We start from the raw sequence: 24336 nt of genomic DNA, 5'->3' as shown, positions 1-24336 counted from the left end.
CAAAGCTGGCTATTGATTAAACCTGGAATAAGGACTAGGGTAGAAATAAGCATTATATTCTTCTTAGTTCCAGGATATAAAAGGATTTCTCTTTATTCCTAAAGGGGCAGGTTCCCATAGTCAGAATGTTCTGTCCCATGTGCAACAGAGAGCACAAACTCTGACTTCTGAGACTTGGTGGTTGGGAAGTCAACCAGAAAAGTGCCCCCAAGTCCTTCTAAAGGAAAGAGGTTCCAGTCACTGCCTCCTTAGGCTTTTGAGAACATTTTCACACAATTTTAAATTCGATAACTTTGTCTCCTTCTAGGCTCAGTAGAAATCCATCTTCTGTTTTTGCTCAGCTCATATTTGATACTCATGTGCCCAGTAAGATTCTACCAAAGGCAACATTCATCTGTATGAAGTCGAAGGGACATGGCAGCTTTGCATAGAATGCATTAAAATCACATCTGTAGACTCTATAATGCCATTTGGGCCCAATCCTTTTTGGTACTGCAATAGCCATGATAGCTACCTGAGGAAGGGCAGGGGGGAGGTTACACCACCAAAATCTTCTCTTTTTGAAATAGGAGCAAAACTGAACAGAAAATTGAGATTTTTGAATGAATGATTCACCACCCAACCTATGGAGCACTGAGCTTGGAATCATGAACATTCGTGTTCAAAGTCTTGTGCTGGACACTCGCTAACTAAATGGCCCTGATCAAACCTGTCCACCATTTAGGGTTTCAATTTTTCTTCTTCTTCTTTTTTTTAGGTATTTTGCAAGGCAAATGGGGTTAAGTGGCTTGCTCAAGGCCACACAACTAGGTAATTATTAATTGTCTGAGACCGAATTTGAACCCAGGTACTCCTGACTCCAGGGCTGGTGCTTTATCCACTGCACCACCTAGCTGCCCCCTCAATTTTTCTTCTTAAAAAGAAGCGAGAATGGCCTCAAAAGTCTCTTTGAGTTCTAGGTTTATAGGCTTGTGATCTTAAGTCACTTATTACCTATATGACTGTGGGCAAATCACTTTATTTCCCTAAGCCTCAGCTTCCCTATCTCCAAAATAAGTGAGTTGGACCAAATGACCTCTCAAGTTTCTTCTAACTCTAGATTAGAGATTCTTCATATTTTTAATTTCACAGTCCTTTTTAAAGGCAGTCTGGAGGAGCCCCAAAACTCCAACATATAATCATGGTCTTTTTTTTTTATTAATTACATAAAATAAAATACTCAATATTACAAAGGAAAATAGTTATATTGAAATAGTCATCAAAATAATAAAAAAAAGTTCATGGACCCTAGATTATTATCCCATGCTCTAAATCTAAGATTATATCTCAAAATTATAACTAGGACCAGGTGAATAGGGATTTGCTTCAGTGTGGTGAAATCTGGCACAAAGAACATTTACAGTTCTTCAGAGGCATAGAAACAAGAGAGCTTAGCAACCAGATAGGAAGCCTCATTGGTTGAAATCAGAAGCTAATGTGATGACACCATAGTTGAGCTCTTCCCTGGTTTGCTGGTGCTATCTGATCAGTGTCTGGGGCCATGTTTATATTACTTGCTCTAGGATCCTTGTCCCGGGTGCCAAAATAGATAATTGCAGTTCCTAGTCCATGAGACAAACACCCACAGAGAAGTGGGCCTGGGATGGAGCTAGAGCCTAAGGGTAAAGCAATATATGGAAAGCAATCCAATCTTCCACCACTGTTATTTCTCAATTTCTAGACCTTGGAGTGACATGTCAGCTCTAGGTTCTGTTAACAAGTTTAGGAAGACAGCATGAGCAGTATCTATTTTTTCCAATTTATTACAATATTTCATACACATATACACAGAGGCAGAATGGCATATATAGGATATTCAGTTCTTTCTCCACCTAGCCAGTGGGAACATAGAGTCTTTGGATTCAGGGAGACCACCGTGTCCCCCACCACAATCCAATAACCTGCCTTGGAGAGAAGCGTCTACTCTCTAAAGATGCAGCTACTTAGGACACTCATTAAGTAACATGGGAGATTCATTCAAGAGGCACCCTGGCCTAATGGATAAAGGATTGGTATAAGAATCAAGCAGAGTTCCATGTAAAACTGGACTAATCCCATAATTTCTTGGTATCTCAAGCAGCTTTATAGGATTATAAATTATAGACATATTACTGATTCTGGACCAGTAGAGGTAGTTTCCACAGAAAGATGTCCCCACCCTATTTACATGTTTGCATGTCACTATTCCATTCTACTACCAACTTGTTTCAAGAATTTATCATGTTTTCTGGGTATTCACATCTCACCTCCCATGCTTATAATCTATGTAACATTAAGAAAATTACATATAATTTCCTTGGGTCCCAGAGATTGGACTTCATAGTCATTTCCTTTTAATTATAGGTCTGTGATCCTTAGATAATTGTTTTTTTAATTTGCAAAATAAGGAATTTGGATTAGATATTCCCTAATACCCCTCTGGCTATCTGTGATCCTATTTTCCTTTCCATTTTCACCTGTGAAATGGGGGAATAGAGTGTGCTCTGGTCTCCAGTTCTAATACCTAACAACTCATCTTTTTCAATTTGAATTCTCCGGGGGTCATAGAATCATTGGAAGCTCAAACACCCACAGTGCCAGCAATCATCATCCCAAATTCCCTAGTTTCAGAATTCCTTCCCAAGTTCTCCATTTTTGTGTGTATAGACCTTTAGTTAACATTAAGCAAGACCACAGAGCAAAAGATGGAGCAGAAAAGGGAATCTGACTTGATCGGTATCTGGGGCCACTGTTTTCTCCAACATAGTGCTTTCATTACATCATGGATGAACCCCCCACTCCCTTCTACATACACACACACACACACACACACACACATTACAAAGAACTCTATGTATTAGGTAGTCATTGTTCTCCCTTTTACTAACAAACCAGAACCCAGACAGGGTCTTTGAGTACCTGCTTAAGGGGAAAACACTGAGCCATTTGGAGAGCTAGAATGAGACAGTCCCAGTTCCTGGCTCCCTGCCTGGGGCTCTGTCCAACAGACCATAGTGGAAACCAAGTCCTACTGAATAGGGGGCCCGGCGGTTGCTAGGGCACAAGATGATGTTGAAATTGGAAAACTCTTAGGGATGCTCCCCACGGAGCTTAATCCGTTTGAAGGCCTGGGCTGTGAACCTCGGATGCCAGGTCGACATTCCTCCACAAAACCCCATGAGCTTGAATGCTACAGTCAGTGACCCCATGAATTTAACTAGATGAATTCTTATAGAGCGGTGTCATGAAGGAAAGCTGCTCGGGGTTTGGAATCTGCCAACGGGCTGTCTTGTACTTCTGGCTCACAGTATGGGAGCCTGGGAGAAGAGAATCCCACGCCAAGTCAATTTGCCGTGCTCCGGCGACCAGCGTGGAATGCAGGGCCTTCCTGGAAGGCATGGCTGTCTGTCATTGTGGATGCTCTCCTTAATGAAAGGTTTGTATGCTCATCGAAAAGGTCAGGTGCTGCCCGCACACTGAGGTCTCCATGGCTGAACTGAATGGAATATTCCAGGGCTTGGTCCCACCATATTTTTCAAACACAATGAAATTTGCCTTTGCCTCATCTGAGGAAATGGAATGCTTGGTCTCTTTGCCTTTGGATGCTTCCAAATGTTGATCTTTTTCAGGGAAACGGGTCTTGAGATGGGAAGGGTAAGAATCAAGTCCTATAGAAAAATGACAAAAAGTCTCTGGAAAAGCTTGGGTGCCACAAAGCCTAGGAAAAAATCCTAACTCTGTCACTCACTGATGGGATGACTTAGACAAGTCATTTCCCTAGGCTGTACCTCAGTTCTCATAACTATAAAATGAGAACATTGGATGAGGGATATAAAAGGTCTCTTCCAATTTAAAGTTTCATGACTACACTCATCTTGCTTCTCCTTTTGCAATTTGTTTTTTAATTAGTCAGGTCCTCAAATTCAGTAGACTGTGAGTTCCTTGATGATAATAATTATTTAACTCTAGTTTTTGTATCCTCAGGATTTGGCACAGTCCTTCACAAACAGTAGGCTTAATAAGTATTTGCCAAATGGAAGTGAATTCAAGTCCCATTAACAGACAACAAATGTAGGTCTGAAAAGGCAAGTCTTTCTTCCTGAAGTCTTCAACTTCCTGAAGAATTCATTCCAATATGCATTTATTTAGCGCCTACTATTTGTGAGACACATAGTTAATCCCTGAGAATACAAAAGCTAGAAATACCCATCATAAGATATCTTAAGGAACTCATATTATACTGGGGAGAAAAGAACAAGGGAGAAGTGGGGAAAAAAGTAAAATATATTCAGAACAAATGAATATAAGCTCCTTGAGGACCCGCAGTCTCTTTCCCCCCTTTCTTTGCATCCCTATCACATAGAAGAAACTTAGGCACATAGTAGGGTGTAATAAATGTTTCTTAACTTGACTGATATTTGTCCTTCATCTTTTTTATAATTTTATTTATTTAAGGCAATGGGGTTAAGTGGCTTGCCCAAGGCCACACAGCTAGGTAATTATTAAGTGTCTGAGGCTGCATTTGAACTCAGGTACTCCTGACTCCAGGGCTGGTGCTCTATCCACTGTGCCACTTAGCTGCCCCCAGTGTCCTTCACTGTTGATAAAGATCATGATGTCAGGGGAGGTGATGCCATGACATGCACATGAATTGGATTGAATGAAGGGGTGCTGTGCTAAGTCACCAGCCTCACTTTTTCCTCCATAACCATCTGGGTCCAGTGGCCAGATAGAAATCAGGATGATTGGAGAAGACCCTGGGTATGAGGCAATCAGGGTTAAGTGACTTGTCCAAGGTCACAGATAAGTGACTGAAGCTGGATTTGAACTGAAGTCCTCCTGACTCCAGGACCAATGCTCTTTTCATTGCACCACCTAGCAATTCCTTTTTCTTCAGCAAATACCATATGTTTTGGCATCATGGATAAATAACCCAAGTGAATATTATTCAGACACTCATCCCAGACACACATCAATAAACCAATCTAAAGTTATTCTTTAATGACCTGGTACATGACTAGGTCTTCAATAATAAAGGGAGTGACCATTGGCTACAAAGATCTCACAATCTTGTTGAGAAAAGTTGGAATAATTAGAAAAATGAGTCAGAACTGCATGGTAAGTGAGAAAAGTGGTGTGATGCGGCAGATCGGGAACTTAAGACAAAAACAGCTTGCTCAAAAAAGAGGAAAAGAAAGGAAAAAAAGGAATCTTTTCAAGGAAAGATTCACAGAAGTCAAAAACTTGAGTGGGACCTTCAAGGAAGGCTAAGAGTTGCCTGGAAAAGAAGGATGTAGAAGGAGGAGAAAGATTCAGGGGAAAGAGCATGAAACAATGTCCCAAGGAGGAGACAATATTTGGCTCTGTCCAGTTCTTGACATCATGGCCCACCAAAGTAACAACTTTATTAAATTTTTTTAAAAATGGGAATCATTTTCCATTGTCTCTTCTTCCCTTCACTGAACCCTCCCTTGTAAAAACTAAAACACAAGCAAATTCTAACCAACAAAGGAATCTTAACTGACTACAAATGCAGCATTCCACCACCCATCAACCCTCACCAAGAGGAGGAAGGTTAGGTTTCTATTCCTATTCTACTGGTAGAATAGGGGTCATTGAAAAGCTAGAATGCATCCAGGAAAGAGCAATCAAGACTTGGGGAGGGGGCAATCCTAGAAACCTCATAGCCGAGTTTGCTTAAAAACCTAGCAATAACTCATAGAAAAACATTCCCATTGGCAGACTAATGGAAATACTTCCTCAGGATCTGATGGCACCCCTAAACACAGGCAAATCTCTATTCATTTCACTTCCTATCAGTTCCTACATGGGCTTCTTTGGAGAGATGGGGAATTATGGGGATAGATCTTGGAATGGACTGTTTCAATTGGTTACTGTGTGGGTTATTATTTTCTATTTATTTTTCTGTTACAAGAGATGACTCTCCAAGAAGGAATAGATTGGCATCAGAGGGCAAAACTAAAACCTGGAGGCTGATCCTAACATCAAAAGGAGAAAAACAAAAACAAAAACTTAGAGCTGCCTCAAAAATGCAATGGATTTTATGGTGAGGGGGAGGAAGAAACAGTGATGACTCCTTTGAGAGAGATATTTAAATGGAAATGGGGTTGAGTTCTTGTCAAGGCTATTATAGATAAGATTCTGACTGTATCTAGGCAGGGCCCAAATTGATGACCCTTTTAATTCCTTGATTTGAAGAGATAACCCAGTCTCTTCAGAATGTAGGTACAATATAAAGGAAGAAAGAAAGAAAGAACCCTCACACTCTCAGAGGATTCTTTAATCAGCAAAAGTTAGCAATTTGGGTGGAGGAGAGTAGTACTCTGGATGAGGGCCCTTCTTTCAAATCTTTAGACCAGGTCAAAGATTTGATTCCTGCCCCCCACCCCCCCAATTCTTCCACTGCCAACCCCTTCTCTTTGCTGTACAGTGTTAAAAAATCCTTTGGCTATGAAGTTGGAAGGTTGCTGGGAAAGTGATTCTAGAAATAAAACTGTACTGGTTTTTTTCAAGGGAAGACATAAATCCTATTATATAATGAAAGAAAAGAATAGAAACTTGCTGCAATATCTCAGAAAGAAAAAAAGGGACAAAAAAAGTTTAAAGGAAGGTTTTGTACTATTAACAAGGCTGAATATATAGAAAAAAATCAGGGAAAAAAGTCCTGATGCTCAAATGTATATACCCCCTGATAGGTATTCCTTGATTTATTGTATGTAGAAAAATTATATTTATGTATGTGTAAGCACACATATATGTGTGTGTATAAAATCTTATCTTGATTCTCACCAAAGCTTTCATGATATAGATAGTATTATAATAATAACTTTGCAGAGATTCAGAGAAGTTAAATAATTTGGTTAAGATCTAATAGCCAGTAAATTAGAGAGTTAGAACTCAGACTCAGATCTTCTGATTCTAATGTAGTGTTCTTTGCTTTTCTACTGTACTACAAAAAAAGGGGAGTTTGTCCCTTGTATTAAAACTGGACTTGATTATGGTAGGTGACTATTATTGTTCCTTAAGAGAGGGGAGGGAGGGAGAACCAAGCATTGAAGTATCTACTATATGATCTAGATCCTCACAAAAAGCCTTCTGCCAATGGGAATGCTACTCCATGAGTTATCCCTAGTTGCTATTATTATTCCCATTTTACAGATGAAAAAACTGAAGCAGATAGAGGCAAAGTGACTTGCCCAGGGTCACACAGCTAGTGTCTAGGGTTTAAGTCTAGGTCTTCCTCCTCTCCAACCACTATACCACCTGGCTACAAATGTGAATGAATACAGAGAAGCATCGGGAGATTTCTATGAACTGATACAAAGCAAAGTAAGCAGAGGCAGGAAAACAGCAAATACCACAACTGCATTGATGTGAATGATAAGAACAACAGAAATATAAAATTATAGTGATTGAACTCCAGATTGAAAAAGGCATGTAGGCGTGGCTAGATGGCATAGTGGATAAAGCCCCAGCTGTCAGGAATACCTGGGTTCAAATCCAGTCTCAGACACTTAATAATGACCTAGCTGTGTGGCCTTGGGCAAGCCACTTAACCCCATTGCCTTGCAAAAACCTAAAAAAAAAAAGGCATGTGAGCAAGAACCTCACTTTTTGAGGACTATGGATGTAAAGAACTATATAAACTGCCAGACTCGGTTGACAAGTAGGCTAGTTTCACTGAACTAGTTTCTTCTTTTATTTTAATGGTTTCTCACACTGGTCAGTTATCTTAGTAGGCTATGGGTGATATTAGAAAAAATAAATATGAAATAAAACCAAAAAAAAGTTCACCATTTTTTAAAAACCTAGCTTGGACCCCAGAGAACCAAGAGTCTAAAGATCTTTGCAACTTCATTAAGTCAATTGTACCATTTGTTTCTCCTTGACCCTATTGGGGATTTTCTTGGCAATGATGTTGAAGTGCTCTATGGTTTCCTTCTCTAGTTCATTTTACAGATGAGGAACTGAGGAATCAGCGTTAAGTGACTTGCCCAAGGTCACAGGGCTAGTAAACCAGTGTCCGAGGTCAAATTCGAACTCAGGACTTTCTGACTCCAGGCCTGACACCTAGGATACAATTACTCCTAGTGGATGGCATACTAAAAATAATATTAAATTTGAAGTCAAGAGAGAACCTTTGGTTTGAATCTCAACTCTTCTAGTTACAGTCTATAAGTAACAACATGTCTGAGGCTCAATTTCCTCATCTCTAAAATGGGGGATTGGATGAGATGATCTTCTAAGGTCCATTTCAACTCTAAATATGATTCTAGCTCAACCAAATTACTCATTGTGAGATTTTGGTAAAAAAAATTATAAACATTCTAGCTCTTAGTTTACTCCTCTATTAAATGAAGGTGTTGGACTAGATAGGATGTCTTATCCTTTAACTCCTCCTCCCAGGTTTGATTCTTTTTTTTTAAGGTGTTTATTTTTTTGCAAGGCAAATGGGGTTAAGTGGCTTACCCAAGGCCACACAGCTAGGTAAATATTAAGTGTCTGAAGTCAGATTTGAACTCAGGGACTCCTGACTCCAGGGCTGGTGCTCCATTCACTGCACCACCTAGCTGCCCCCCAGGTTTGATTCTAAAGACCATAGCATTCAACCCAAGAAAGTCAATATTTCTTGGAGTTAAAGAAACATAAGGTAATACATACATAATCTTTGAAGGTTTTTGCTTCTTTGATATATGGTGTTCTTTCCAACTCTGTTAAGTGTTTAGTGGGTAGGAGTCATCTTCAACTCATATCTTATCCCATTTAGGTATCATTAGCTTCATAAATTTATGTGGTTCTGAGCTCTAAGCCTGACTCTGACACATCGTTGACCTTCTGTGGGCAAATTGTCCTCCCTGAGCTGCAGGGTGTTCATCTAAAAGGATTAATAATATTGTGCCTTCTAGCTCTAACTTGACCATATATGCTACATGCAAAATAGAGTAATAGATGTTGTAAGAGCCTTGAAAAATTATAGGACACAGTTGTTGATCTCAGAGCTCTTAAAATCTAATTGGGAAGGGATGCTCATATATCAGAAAATGAATTGTTGATGTGACCTTGAGCAAATGAGTTGGGTTGGGCCAAGTGACCTCTATGATTCCTTCCATTTCTAAAGCCTAAGATCCTAGAGAAATGATGAATAAGAAATAGATCAGGCACTAGAAGAATTCTAGAAAATAGAGCTGAAATTAAAATGATGATGGAGGTAGAAATGGGGTTGAAATACTGCACTTTATTGTCACCCTTGATGAAATATGGCTTAGTTAATTTTGCTTATTTTCCCCATTTTTAAAAAAATTTAAATTTTAAAAATTATTTGTTATATTCCATGACACTGGGGGAGGGAAGGAGAAGTGGGAATAGAGAGTTACCCTGGAAAACTTTACATGAATGTGTGTGGTGTGTGTGTGTGTGTGGTATGTGTTGGATATAAGTGTGTGTGTGGATGTGTCCTGAATTCCATTATGAGTCTGCAAAACCTTTGAATACCTTCTTATTAAAAATTATATAAGATTAAAAGGGAAACTGATTTGATTTAAAAAGTATATTTCAAATCAGTTTTATATTTTTATACACACACACACACACACACACACACAAATACAAAAAACCCCAAAGTTCATGAATTCCTTGTTAAAGAAAATGGTGAGGCATATGACTAGATGGGAAGCCCCCCCAGTTGGACAAATGGTATGAACAGAAAACAGTAAATGGGCTAGTTTGACCAAAACCAAGAGTATAATTGGAAGAGTAACCAAAAATAAATGATATTTAATCAATCTAGACTTTGAAACAAAAGGGAGAGCCACTGGATGGTAGGAGAGTTGGAGGGGGTAATTTCCATAGTATCTGGAGAAATTGTACTCTTATCTCCTTTGTTTCATTAAAGGTAATTCATCGAGGAAATCAAGACCTGGACATCAGAAGACTGACAGTGATAGAAGCAGTCAGGCTGAATCATTTATTAAATGCTTATGGTATACTAGGTACTATCTTAAGTGTTGTCCATAGGAAGAAAAACCAAAAAAGAGGGATCCTGTTCTCAGGGAGCATCTATTCTAAAGGGAAGTGAATATTTTTAATGGTCAGGGAAGGCAAACAGAAATCAATGAAGACAAAAAGGAGATCCTCATTTTATTAGACTTGAATATCAATGATTTTTCTTAGTTTTTTTTTTTTTCTGCCAAACACTTTTATCCACCACTGTCACTGTGGAGGCTGCCTAGAAACCACAGGTTTGCTGTCAGACAGTGTCTGTAGTGAGTCCCGTGAGTCACTCTCATGAAGGAAGCTTGGAAAAATGAATCATGGGTCTGGGTTACAAAATACAACGGGGTATCTGAGGGGAGGTGAATGGAACCGTAATGAACAGAGGGGCTCCTTCAGACATATCTCATGTCTAGTGATGGAATTATAGCTCAGAGCTAAAAGACTTCTAGGCAAGTCCTTTCATTTTCCAGATTGGAAAACTAAAGCCCATGAAGGTCAAGTGACTTGGAGATGAAAAAGGCTTTGGAGGTCATCTACTCTAATCTCTTCATTTTGCAGGTAAAGAAACTGAGGCCCAAGGAGTTGAAGTGAGCCGCCACCCCCCCCCCCCCCAAAATAGGATCATGGATTTAGAACTCCAAGGTGCCTCAGAGGTCATCCAGTCCAATATCCTCATTTTGCAGAAAGTAAACTAAGACTCGGGGATGGAAAAGAGATTTGTTTAAGGCCAGATTAAAATGATGCTGTTAAGACCTTTTAACTGCTGCATTTTCAGGGAAAGAAACAATAATAAGCAATTCCATGAATGAAAATGAAAAAATAAATTATACATATACATGAATGAATATTTACATATATAAAACCATACACACATGTGCACATACACACATATCTGCATATGTGTATGAAAATTTATGTATAAAACTTTTGACAGGAAAAGTAATCTTTCACTTTCATATAATAATAGCATATAATTTTATATATAATACGCATATTATATAATACTTATATAACATGTTTATAGATATGCATTATGTTTAGAGATATAAATTCCATATTTTAAAATATAGTTATATATTTAAATATATATAAATGTATTACATATTCTAGAATGACAATGATATAAAATTCTGTAAAATGTAAGATTGCTATTTTCTCTCAAAAGTATGACATGTCCCTCCTATATTTTAACTTGCATATTTTTCCTTCCAGTGTATTCTTCTCCACTGAGTGGTCTGCAGGGTTACCTCTTGGGTGTTGAGTATTTCCTTAGAACTGGCTGCTTTGATAAAATGAAACAGTGAATTTCCAATTGCCAAAAGGGACTTTCAGCGGCGTTTAATATGAGCCTCGCCAGCTGTGTGCTGTGGGTAGACCTGTCACACTGTCCCCATACTCTGTCAATCCTGGACCACAGTGGACAAGAAATTACACTGTTGGACTCTCTTGTTTCTCAACGTGCTCTGAAAGCTGTTTTCCTAGGTTCTGTGAGTCCTGCCACACTGAAGCAAGGGGACCTGTGGTGGCAGCTAGAGAGAAAAGTCATGATGAGAGGAAATGACCTAAATCATTTCTGATGGAGTAACTAGATTGGTGAAAAATAACAGTTCAGGGGCTGAGAAAGGGTTTTTTAAAAAATATTTTGGTCACGTTATTCCCATAGACTTAGTTTCCTTTGTGTTTTATTTTATGTATTTAAAATGATGATTCTGAGGAGTTCAAAGGCTTTCCCAAATTCTGCCAAAGGGTTCCAGGACATAACAAAGGTTAAAAGAGCCTTGGTGTGTCTCTGTCTCCGTCTCTCTCTCTCTCTCTCTCTCTCTCCACCCCCCATGTCCTCTCTCCCTCTCAATTTGTTTCCTTACCTGTGAAATGAGTGGTTTGAGTTGGAAAAGCTGCCGGTTCCCTTTCAGCTCTCAATCTGTGATCCTAAGATTCTGTTCCTCTCAACACCTCAGGTAATTTCCTAAAAGCACCAGCTAGAGATGAGTTGTGATCTCTGTTGCTGAAAGGAGTTTTTCTGCTGATGGAACTGCAGGTCCTTGGCATTTTTATGGATTAGGTTGGCAGAATGGCGAATTTCATATACCTAATGTATCCAGATGTCAGTGACGATGACGTCCTCTCTTTGTGGATAACAAGCAGACCTGGGCTGTTTGATACTACAAGTCAGGTACTTGTAAAGTCGGTTGAACATCTAGAACCAGAGAGCTGATCAATGCCAGCCAAGGGGGTGATGACTAGTGGTATGTCATTGGACTTGGTTGCAATGTACTTTGCAATCTGATAAAGTATATGTCATTGGGGCCTTTAAGAGTGTTGGCCCTTTTAACAATTTCATGAGGAATTTTGAATAGTCAAGATTTTACCATCTGACTCTGTTCATTCAAAGTCTTAGGGAAAATAACCAAGATTAAAAAAATATTTTACCCAGTTTATTCAACTATAAACCCTCTTATTGTCTTTTTTTAAAAATTAGCATTAAATAATAATACCAAAAACTGAAACATTTTGAGACAAACAATATGAACTTCCTGGGGGTGATGTAACATTGAAGATCAACAAATAGGAATACCTAAAGGTCCTGGAAAGATGCAATTCAAAGACAGGCTTCATGATATTTTGTTGGATTCCATTACCAGCATTCTATTAGAGCTGTAAAGGTAGAAATGAACTTAAGACTCGAGGGGATAGCTGTGGAACAGGCAAGAATCTGGTGGCACCAAGAGGATAAATACAAGACACAGAAGTGGTTTGATGCTGGGAGAAAAGGAAGACCAAGAGGTCAGTATTAGAGAGGAGAACTCCATATTCAAAAGCTAGGGAGGAGAAAAATGTATGTAAATGAATGACTAAATTAGCAAAATGATGATAAAGTGTTTAATAAACCCTTCCTATGTGCAGAATACTTCATGAGATATTGGGAGTACAAATAAAAAATTTAGAGAGTCCCTGCCCTCCAGTTCCCATCCTGCTAGGGAGAGAGAATCCCTCTGTGTACATAGAGAGTCATATTTTCATATGTGGTTTTTGATCACTTTATCCTTCACAAGCTATCTTGGGGGAGGTTAGATTTTTTTTTTTTGCCCTTTCCTTTATATTATATTATTGCTTTTTTTTCCTCCCCAGGAAAAATAGGGAAAATTTACTCTTTTGTCTCCTGTAGTTTTTCATTCACATTTTCTTGAAATATAGCTCTAGGAAAGCAGTCACTGATCAAAGCCTATTTGGCTATTGGACTATGACTTTAAACCCAAATCACTCAGGCTTTTATTGGCCAGCCAGTAATAGCTCCCTGATCAAGTCTGATTTGTTCATTGTTTGGGTTTTGATGGCTCATAGTGAGTATAAATATCAATTGTTTCTATTCCCATCAGAGACTCTGAGGGGCTTTTCTCCCAGATTGATTCTTTTGGGAAGTCAAATCGGGCATCTTTTATTTCAATTCTTACCTAGCCTTCAATTGTTACCTGAATGGATGTTGCCTCAGACCAACTGAAACCTGGCAAAGACCTTAGTTTAAAAAGGCCATAGTCTCTAACTGTATCTCATACCATTTCTAGTCATTCTGATCTATGTCTTCCCACTGGATTCCCATATCTCTGGAAGAAAGAGTGAAGCTGATGACTTTAGGCAGCTCTGCTTCACTCAAAACCAATTCACTGCCAAGTCAAGACAAGGGTGTGAGAATATATTCAAAGAAGTGGTGATACACACACACACACACACACATATATACATGCACACAAGGGAACAAAACCAATGGGCTTGGTTTGGAAAATCCAAGAAATGATAAATAGAAGCATAAGGGATTTATTTGATCAATCCATCAAAGATGACTGTGGTAGAGTAAAAATAAAATCAACAGAATTGAAGGACATTGTAGAATTGGGAATTAAGAGTATTAGAAAGATAGTTGATTTGAATATTGAAATGACCAAGAGGATGTTCAAAGGGCATTGGACTCCAAAAGTAGACTGGGTAAGATACTGGAAATCCTTGGGGAAAGGGAGAAAGAACATAAACTGTAAAGGAATCATTTTCCCAACTAGATCATAAAATTTTACAGAGTAAGAAACATGATATTTATTTTGGAATCTTTCCCAGGATCTAGCATAATGACTTGATATCTTCCATCCATCTGAATCTTTAAATATGCCACTCTGCAAAGAATAAAGATAAAGGAAAAAAAAGAATTCCTGCTATCAAGGATTTACATTCTATTTACAATCTATTGGGGGACATGTATGAGGCAAGCACTGAATAAACATGTTGTGGCTACATTAACAATTTCCTTACATTAGAAGGACTCTAAGGTTAGGGTTCTTACTATTTTTGTGTATGTCAAGAATTGAATAAGACCAAAGACTTTCTATGTACCTTTAATTTAGTTTTTAAAAAATTGTCTTATTATGTAATTCTGCTATATCTCATACTTTATGTTTCTTCCTTAAGGATATGATTTCTCTCTCATCACATTCAACCTAGACCAATGCATACTATGAGAATGATGTAAAGACTAACAAACTGCCTTCTGTTGGGGCGGGGTGGGGGGAGGGAAGCAAGATTGGGGCAAAAATTGTAAAACTGAAAATAAATAAAACCTTACTAAAAATTAAAAAAAAAGAATTTGTTTTAGTCTCATGAAGCCCTTTTAGAATGATACTTTTAAAACACTCAAAATAAACACAAGCATAACAAAAGATAACATATTGAAATTTAGGTATGGTTACTTTTTTGAGTTCATAGATCCAGGATTAAGAATTTGTTTTTATGATATCATGAGTATCCAAATTTTGCACTTAGAATCAAAAAACTGAACTCTCATTTGAATAATAAATAAGTGTAGAGACCCTGAAGAAGTCACCATACTTCTGTGGATCTCAGTTGCTAGGACTTTTCTCTCAAAAAAAAAAGGCAGAATAATGCAATGGAAAAAGGCAGGTGATTCATTTCAAAGTTATTTTGATTAATCAGCCTATCTATGTGTCAATGGACAAAACACTTAAGTTCTCCAGCTATCAGTTTCTTTATCTGAAAAATTAAGGTTGACAGAGTGGTTGACTTCTGAGATGGGTTTTAGCTGTAAATTTATCTTTCTATGGATCATAGACATATTTTGATCAAACCAAGCAAATTTCCAATCTTTACTAGTTTTGTGACCCTAGGTATGATACAACCATTCTCAGTCTGTTTCCTCATATGTCAAGTGAAGATAATAATAGTACCCACTTCATGGGATTTTTGGTAAGGACCAAATGAAACCTTAGAATGAGGTATGTATATTAATTATTATTATTGTAGTTGTAATTCTTTCTCTAGGAGCTTACACGTAAACATGCACACACATACACAATCAATAATCCTCCTAGTCACATTTAAGGTATTTAGGATTACAATTTACTCAGACTTGAAAAACGCCTCTTCCCGTTCCTTTACCGATATTTTCCAAGTCTACAGATAGATAATGTTGAAACCACATTCTATGTTAACTGGTTCCTCTCATTTATTTTTCTTTTTTTTTTCCTCAAAAGAAATATGGTCGAGATAATAGACCAAAAGAGGTTACAGATCTTGAATTAACACAAAGAAATCCATTAAAAGTGACACAATGGTGTTTTCATGATGACAAATTTGGATCTATGTTTCCAATGTGAACTGAAATCCTAGACCTGGTGGCTTGGGGGGTGGTGAAGCATGAAATAGGTTGTCAAAAATATGAGTCTAAAATATGAGTCAACAAAAGATAACCATTCACACACACAAACATACACACACACACACATATTTCCCTATCATATTTGAAATGCAGCTGGTGAATTTCTGGAGAAGAACAAAAATCAGTACAACAATTCAGCTAATAAAAGTTGGAGTACCGCAACTCAAAGTTTGCTACAATGACAAATGTTCTTTCCTTAATGAGAATGCTTCAAAATATTAAATATGTAATCTAAGAATAATCTGAACACGCTGCACGTTTTCATAATTAGTTCGTCACTTTTATTTACTTCATGTATAATACATAACAGCCTACAACATAAAATAAATTAACAACAAAATGTCAGATCCCCCTCTCCCCTCACTTGGGCCATCTGCTTAGGTACTCAGAGTGATATCCACTGGCACCAGGAAATATACTGCCAGATAAAAATCTTACTAATCCTGGAAAGTCAAGTCCCAAAGCACTGACCCTCTGCTCCCTTGCTCAGTTTGTTTTGTCCTTGCCTTCCAAAGTTATGTTAACTGGTTCCAGATCTGCAAAGATCTCTGGTAGTATAGGGGGAGGTGTGGGATGTCTGGAAGCATTCTGGAAACTTAATAAGCTCTATCGTTTTTATCGTTATTTAGGTCCAGCAAAATGTAAACCTGATTCAGTTATTTTTTTTTAGGTTTTTTTTTTGTAAGGCAAACGGGGTTAAGTGGCTTGCCCAAGGCCACACAGCTAGGTAATTATTAAGTGTCTGAGACCGGATTTGAACCCAGGTACTCCTGACTCCAGGGCCGGTGCTTTATCCTAGCTGCTCCTCTGATTCAGTTATAATAAATAAGCCAATATACTTTTAATAGCCTGAACAATGAATCTTGCACTAAATACATATTACTATTTTTCAAATGCATGCCTTTGTGTGGCAAATTAAACACAAATTCCTTTAAAAAACATGTCTATATTCAGGGTAGCATTTTGTTATGTATTTTCTCAAACCATGGATATTAATAGCACAACTATTTACAGTCAATATTATAACCAGGGTGGGGTGATCAGGCCTTTCCAATAGGAATCCAAACTTACAGGGTGCTGAAAGCACTTGAAGTTTCTCATAGAAAGAATAGAGAAGAGATTGGCATTTAATAATAATAATTATTTAAGATAGTATGTTACCTCTTGTTGAGAGGGTGCAAGCATCTTCCTTGCCTTGCCTCCATCCCTAGCACCAGTTTCTCGCTAGTCCTCAAAACTCCTTATAGGAAAGAAGAAAAGAAGCAAGGAAGGAAGATATTTGAGAATGTCCTTCATGCCATTTTTCATTGGGTTTAGTTTGTGTGGCTTATCCCAAGCACAAGAAAATAACAATTGTGGTTCTGTTATTATGAAAGTATTCTGACATTGAAATGGAATCTTCCAACTCCAAAACGGTTGAGAATCACTTTCAATTCATAATCATCTATCCAGATACAAGAAGGATTGATTCTCTTTCATGATTTGAAGATATCCACAGATCATTATCTATAGAACTTGGGGCATCTAATAGTTCTCTGAACCCTAATTTTAGAGATGAGGGTAATAGGGCTATCCTAGTCATGCTCCCTTCCCAAATGGAACTCAAAAGCTAGAAAAGCTACTGGAACCAAGAGGAATGCCCTTCCTCTTCATCTATATATATATATTTGGACATATAGTCTATCCACACAATTAGAAAATAAGCTCCTTGAGGGAAGAGATGGTTCACATTTATCTTTAAATCCAAAAACTTAACCCATTGGCTGATACATTGACTGGATGGCTGCCATATTGGAAGGCTCAATTTCTCTCACACCAACCTGGAGGAAGTTAAGTTCCTTTAGGGCAGGAAACAGTCTTGGTCTTTGTGAACCAGAGTCTAATTCAATGTAGTGACTTAATAAGTTGCTTGTTCTAATGAATTGAATGTTGGGTGAAGACAGAGTAGCAAATGTGATGATTTCTGATGAGAAGATCATAGGGTCATAGAGATCTGAGAACATGTTAGCCCAAGCTCCATCCATATGATAATAAGAGGAGTTTCAGGGGACCTAAACTAGAAGGAAAACATCTGGAAAACAAACATTGCTCTCTTTTTTCCTTTGTGTAACTCACTTGTGCTTAACATAGTTCCTGATATACAGTACAAATTTAATAAATGGTCACTGGTTAATTGATGAAATTATGAATGTACTCATGTACTTATTCCTTCTTTTCCTTTCCTCTCTTTCCAAAGCAAAAACACAAATGTATAGACACAACAAATATTAGATAGATAGATAGATAGATAGATACTCTACTAAGTTTCAGTCACACAGATAACAGGTTAAAATGAGGGAAAGTTCTTAAAACAAGAAAAAGAATGATAATGATAATGATAATAATAATAATAATAATAACATTTATATAGTACTCACTGTTTCACAAATATTATCTTATTTGAGCCTTACAAAAATACTGGAAATTTGTGCTTATTATTGTCCCCATTTTTTAGATGAGGAAACTGAGGCAGAGAAGTTTACATAAAGTTTAAGTGCCCAGAGGCATCCAGTTAGTAAGAGTCTGAGGCAGAATTTGAATTCAGGTCTTCCTGACTCTAAGCTTAAAATTCTACCTATTATATCATGAGCACCCAGTCAGAAAGTATTTATTTGAGTTGTTTTCAATCAACACAGGGCTTAAGTTTGATTAATCTCAAAGATGTAAGACAGTTGGGGTTCTCTCTAGCTTCTCAATCTTTCTCTTACCAATTTGTATTTAGTTCTTTATTTACACATTTATAAAATATTTGTAAGAGTAAACATAATCCCCCTTCCCCCCACAAAAAAAAAATAAAACTTCATGAAAAATAAAGTGAAAGAAAGGAAAAAATGTGCTTCAGTCTGGGTTCTGATACCATCAGCTCTGTCTCTGGGGTGGATTGCATTTTGGATGCCTTCTTGAAACATTTCATATCTATTTGTCAGATTCAGGTACATTCATGTTATTACTCAAAAAGAAGACAAGGGAAAAGAGAAAAGAAATGCAGGTGACATGATTTTCAATAAAATGTTGAACACCAGAGTGGAAAAGAAAAGTCTTTTCAGAATTTACTTTGCAAAAAGTTAGGTTATGATTCTATCTTCCTACAAACTTTGTTAGATAATTTTTTAATTCCAAATTCTAATTATTAACTCCCTTTGTGATTTTGGGAAAATTATATAATCATGTCCCCCACCCTCTTGTTTCCTCAAAGAATGAAAATTTCTTGTTCCTATAACACACCTTTTATCAGTGAAACTCAAATTCTTATACTACTTCCCCTATCTACACTCACATTGTGTTGTGAAAACTAATTAACTAATGTTTGGAAAGTGCTTTAAAGATGAAAAGTACTATATAAGTGTTAAGTGCCATCCAAGAGTGCCGATGAGGACAACCCAATAGAGAACACAATAGGTCTTCTGGGAGAAAAGTGAATAGCCAGCTAGGTGACAAAATTAAAAAAGAAAAAATAATATAGTAGCCTTCTAGAGAAGATTCAATGAAACCTATACCATTTACCATATAAACAAACAAAAATGTATTTTCAAGATGAGGAGAATCAATTTTGTGAGCTATGGTGGGGAAACATGATGAGAAGCCAGCTCTTCTTTGGTAGAATATTATTGTTTTAGTAATGGCATCAGGAAGCAAGAAGAGATTGGGAATAAGTTGAATGCCAGGGGTGATGGAGTGGAGTCAGTGAAAATCTAATCAGAAAAGGATGGTCTAAAGACTACAGAGTTTGAAAAGCAGGAAGGACAATGGTTCATGGGTCATGACAGCCAATGACAACCCTACATTGCCCAGCATCCTTCTAACACTCTCCTTTGGGAGGAGAAATAAAGTGAGGGGAGGAGTTCACATGTCCATGAATCAGATCCACTGGACCAGGCAGAATCTGAAAGTAAAAAAGTGGGCCTTAATTTCATGATTATTGGATGATTAGGTGAAGGAACTGAGCATTTGTGAATTGCAGAAAAGAAGACTCAAGGAGGATATAGTAGCTGACTTCAAGTATTTGAAGGACTGTCTACCTGGGGAAAGTCTCTATGGAAAAATCTTTGAGATAACCTGATTTGGAGTTTTCTTGGCAGAGATACTGGAATTGGTTCACCATTTCCTTCTCCAATTCAATTTACACATGAAAAAATGAATACAAGCAAGGTATAATGACTTGCCCAGTCTAGGTAGTGTGTGAGGCTAGATTTGAACCCATTTAGTTGAGTCTTCATGACTTAAGACCTTCTCTCTATCCATTGCACCATCTAGCTAAATGCCTGTTGACTGATTGACAAAACCTGGAGCCATGGGTAGACACTACGAACTGATCTATAAGATAACAAGAAGAGTTACCTAGAAATTGAAGTTGTCCAGGAATGGATGGATGCCACAAAACATTTGCCCTCACTTGGAGGTCTTCAAGAAAATAATGGATAATCACTTGTCAGCTATATCATAGTGATATTTTTTTTTCATATATCTATTGGACTAGATGGTTGCCAAAGTCCCTTTCAAATCTCAAACACCATGATACTGATTGTACATTTTCTCACAGTCTACACTGAAGTATATTCTACGGAGGTTAGGGGAGACATTTTGCTGTCATACTGTCTTGCCAACCTCTCTCATCACTTCACAGTGATTCTCAGGCACATTCTCCAAATACAACTCAGAAGCTTAAACTCTTAGCTAAGGTTATATGGTTCCTGCTTAGATCATTTTCTCTCAATGGCAAGACCTGAATATCACTCCAGGATCCCTATGCCCCATACATACAAGTCACTCATTTGGACTCCAGTCTATTTAGAATACACACTCTCACTGCAATGATTCCCCTTGGACTTGCCCTTACCTCCCATCCATCAGAGTCATCTCACCTTGGAGCTGGAATGAGCCCCTAAGGAATTATCCACCCTGCCTTTCCTAAAAAAAACATGGTCCTGAATGGTCTACAAGCTTCATAACACAAAAAAAAAAAATCACTGGGTGGTTAAGTGACTTGCCCAGGGTCAGTTAGCTAGAATGGTCTTAAAGTCATAGGATCATTGATATAGTGTTAGAATGACTTTTGTGAAACAAATTAAGCCAAACTGAACTTGTCAATGCTTGGACCCAGACATAGTAACAACTATATTTCCTTAGTCATATAAACTAGCCAGGTATAAAACACATAACTGGGACCACACAACTATATAATGTGTTTATATTTTTACAACCCTAAAAATTGGTTTGCAGCTGACTCTGCTCCTATATTCAGTGGAGGAGCTCCTGAGCTGTACCATTAAAGATCATAAAGTCCAACCCATTCTGATTTCCTCATGGGGAAACTGAGGTTTAGGTCCACATAGGTGATTTAATCCTTTTCTGATTCCAAGACCAGATCTCTATCCACCAAATCATTCTTCCTCCATATGAATTTGAGCGTGCTATCCAGAAGTTGACCATTAAAATATAGACTCCCACGACAATAGAATGAGAGCTAGAAAAATACCTTAGAGGTAATTCAGTCAAAGCCCCTCACTTATAGAATGTCCCAGAAACATTAAGATATTTTCCCAAGGTCACACAATAGAGAATCCACAATACTCTCAGAGAAAGTACAACAGTCCTAGTTTTGAATTTAGTCAAATATAGTAAATCTTACCAGGTTAAAAGCCCTGAGGAAGTCCCAAGGAAAGCTTTTCTCAAGTCTGATCTCGTGTTGTTCCTTGAAGAATCTAGATTGCAAAGTGGAGAAACATGGAGACTGTTAAATGGGTGGGGGGTTGGGAAGATCTCTTTGAAGTCACCCAGGTATTTCATTTGCTTTGGGGGGGTCAAACTGTCAACTTAACAATCATGTCCTTCATTTCAGTGGTTTCTTCTGGAGGCTGTGCCATAAGCACATTTTAATTCCTTGTCACTATCAAGACCAAAACTAGTCCCTGTGTCTTCTGGGATTAATTACAAAAGCATCATTACCCTGCCTAAAATAAATCAAGATTCAATGGGGGACAGCTGGAACCTTACTAAGATTATACTCTACTTTTGAAGTAGGGAAGGATATACAAGGCTTGAAATCAGGGAAACTACTAAAAAAAAATCTACATGGTTGGAAACCTCATTAGAATATATGTATGTTTGCATGCATACATGTATCTTGCATACCTTCCCCTCACTGATTATTTTGTTTTGATTGATAATTCACTTTTATTATTCTGAACTTGATAAATATCAAAGATGAAATGTTCATGAGAATTGTAAATAAAACTTCATCATGAATTTTATTTTTTAAGTAGAAAACAATTCAACTTGTTGGTTTCAAAACTGTCCTTCCTGTTTGTATTTTCCTCTGAACATTATTCTCTTCTGTGTGTGTATTTTCATGTTTTATTGACTTCCTTGTTTTTATCTAGCCATAATCACTTTCAGTTCCTTTATTAAGGCTTCATTGTCTCTGTGCAGTTGATTCTTTCAGTAGAGGATGGAATTTGGTGTTCTCAAGACAAAGTAGAACCCTAATTCTTTAAATACTTAGGAAGCGCCAAAGATACTATTAGAGAAAGAAATGAGGTATAGAAATACAAGGAGATCATATGGCATAATATATGGAGACCCAATTTTGGTGTAAAAAATATGGAAATTCAAATTCTACCTCTGAGCTCCAGTGACTGAGGGGGAATCTGGGAAAATCACTTAACCTCTATGTGCTCTGGCATAACTATCCAAGGCATGATGATGATAGTGTTTTCTATGTGTCTAGTATTATGCAAAAAACTTTACCATTATTATTGCATTTGACCTTCACAATAACCCTGGGAAGTAGTTACTATTAGCATCACAATTTTACAGATAAGGAAACTGAGACAAAAATAAGTGATTAACACAGAAGTTAAATGTCTGAAACTAGATTTGAATTGGTCTTTCTGACTCCAGCCCTCTCTTATCATCCTTAATATTCACATGAATTTGTAAGACTAAAGGAATTTCTATCTATAACTCAATACCTCCTATCCTTCTGAATGTTTCAAATTCAGTAAAACTCAGCAACCAAATATCCAAATTCTTTCAATACCCCAGAAATCACAACCATATAGGTAAACCTAGCAACATTAGCTTATTAAGATCTAATGCACCCTTCCTTTTGTTCTAGTTTTGCTAGAGAAATGAGAAATATAATAGTAAAAATTACTACCATGGGAACTGATGGTAAGTGTTGAGATGATGGGGGACACCTAACTTTTTTCAATGAATTCAGGTCACCAGGCTCAGAAGAATAACCTTCTAGGATGGGGAAAGAGTTTTTGGATGTTATGTTAAGCCACTGCCTCTGAAAAACTAGAGAACAAGACAGAATCTGCAGGACTGTAAGCGATTGAATGTACTCATTTGGAAAAAAATGAAATATTCCTCAAAGCAGATCCAGAAATGGTATGAGGGTTGACTTTTAGCAGAGAAAGAACTCTGTCAGGTGCTTTGATTGTTGAAGTCTTCCATAAGTGTGAATCAGCTGTGGAACTGGCTTCCAAAACTCATCATCCATTTCTTCCTTTTGATAAGGTCATTTGTAAAATGCTCACAACCTGCTTCTTTTTCTGTAGCTTCCACCGATGCTTGCCCCAATCCCACACACCATGCTTCTGTTCTTTCCCTTTATTTCCCAGAGAAGTAAAATTGCATGATATATAATATTCTTTGAATTATAATTATGTGGCAATAAAATATATGGATGCTAAAAAAAGATGGGTTTTTGAATACAGAAATTTCATTTTCTTGATGCTATGTATTTGTTACAAGCATTTTGTTGAAGTTTCTTTTTCTGTAAGGATAAAAAGTAGATTTTCATTTATTGAAAAAAAATTTTGAGATTGGTTTTCATTTTAAAAAAAATAGGCCTTTAAAACAGACAGGTCTTTATTTTCAATAGGAAGCTTGAAGTTATAACACTGAATAATTTTTCCAAAATTTTCCCAAACTCTGTCTCTTTTTAATCTAATCTGTTACTTTCCAATAAAATAAAACTTTCAGTCGCCAAAAATCCACTTAAAAATTACAACCTATGAAATCTTCACAATGTGCTCTCTACAGTCAAATTTATAATTGTGAATTAAGATTCACCTCATGCATTTGCACATAAATATCTGAGATATTACCCTTCTTTGAAATTATCTGTTAAAATTACTGGGCTCTTCCATTAAAAAAAAATCTCATTACTCTCTATATGACTGAGTGAATTTTGGGGGGACAGTTTTCTCTCTCCCTTTCCTTTTTTCACTTTAAAGTCCTTAAAATCAGATTTCCCTCTAGACTTTTTCATTGGTCTCATTACATACATTGGGCTCTAGAGATGATCATTCTTGAATCTTAAGTCCTGGTAAAGAAACCACACTCCCTTTCTCTAACACTAATTTTTTTTTTAACCAGCTCTTCCAATCTCATATCTGCCTTCATCTAATGAACCGCCCCCCACCTTCACTCAGCGTTAGTGTAGAAGGATTAATTATTCCCCTAATTTTTCAACATCTTTTCGAGGACTTTATTATTTCCAACTGTGCTTTGTAGGTTCTTTCTGGTAAACTGGG

General features: G+C 37.3%; 1 long non-coding RNA gene across 1 annotated transcript in view; it reads right to left on the bottom strand.

The window, feature by feature from the left end:
- LOC141511775 (uncharacterized) overlaps window positions 1–24336 on the bottom strand; it is a 394176-nt gene that overhangs the window by 80951 nt on the left and 288889 nt on the right. The window contains exon 4 of the long non-coding RNA XR_012475399.1: window positions 21420–21492. This is a non-coding gene — a long non-coding RNA (uncharacterized LOC141511775). The remainder of the gene's footprint in view (window positions 1–21419; window positions 21493–24336) is intronic.

The sequence above is a fragment of the Macrotis lagotis genome, chromosome 2, assembly GCF_037893015.1.
Source record: "Macrotis lagotis isolate mMagLag1 chromosome 2, bilby.v1.9.chrom.fasta, whole genome shotgun sequence".
Classification (NCBI taxonomy): Eukaryota; Metazoa; Chordata; class Mammalia; order Peramelemorphia; family Peramelidae; genus Macrotis; species Macrotis lagotis.
The sequence above is the reverse complement of the archived record's forward strand: the minus strand, read 5'-3'. Positions and strand labels throughout refer to the sequence as shown.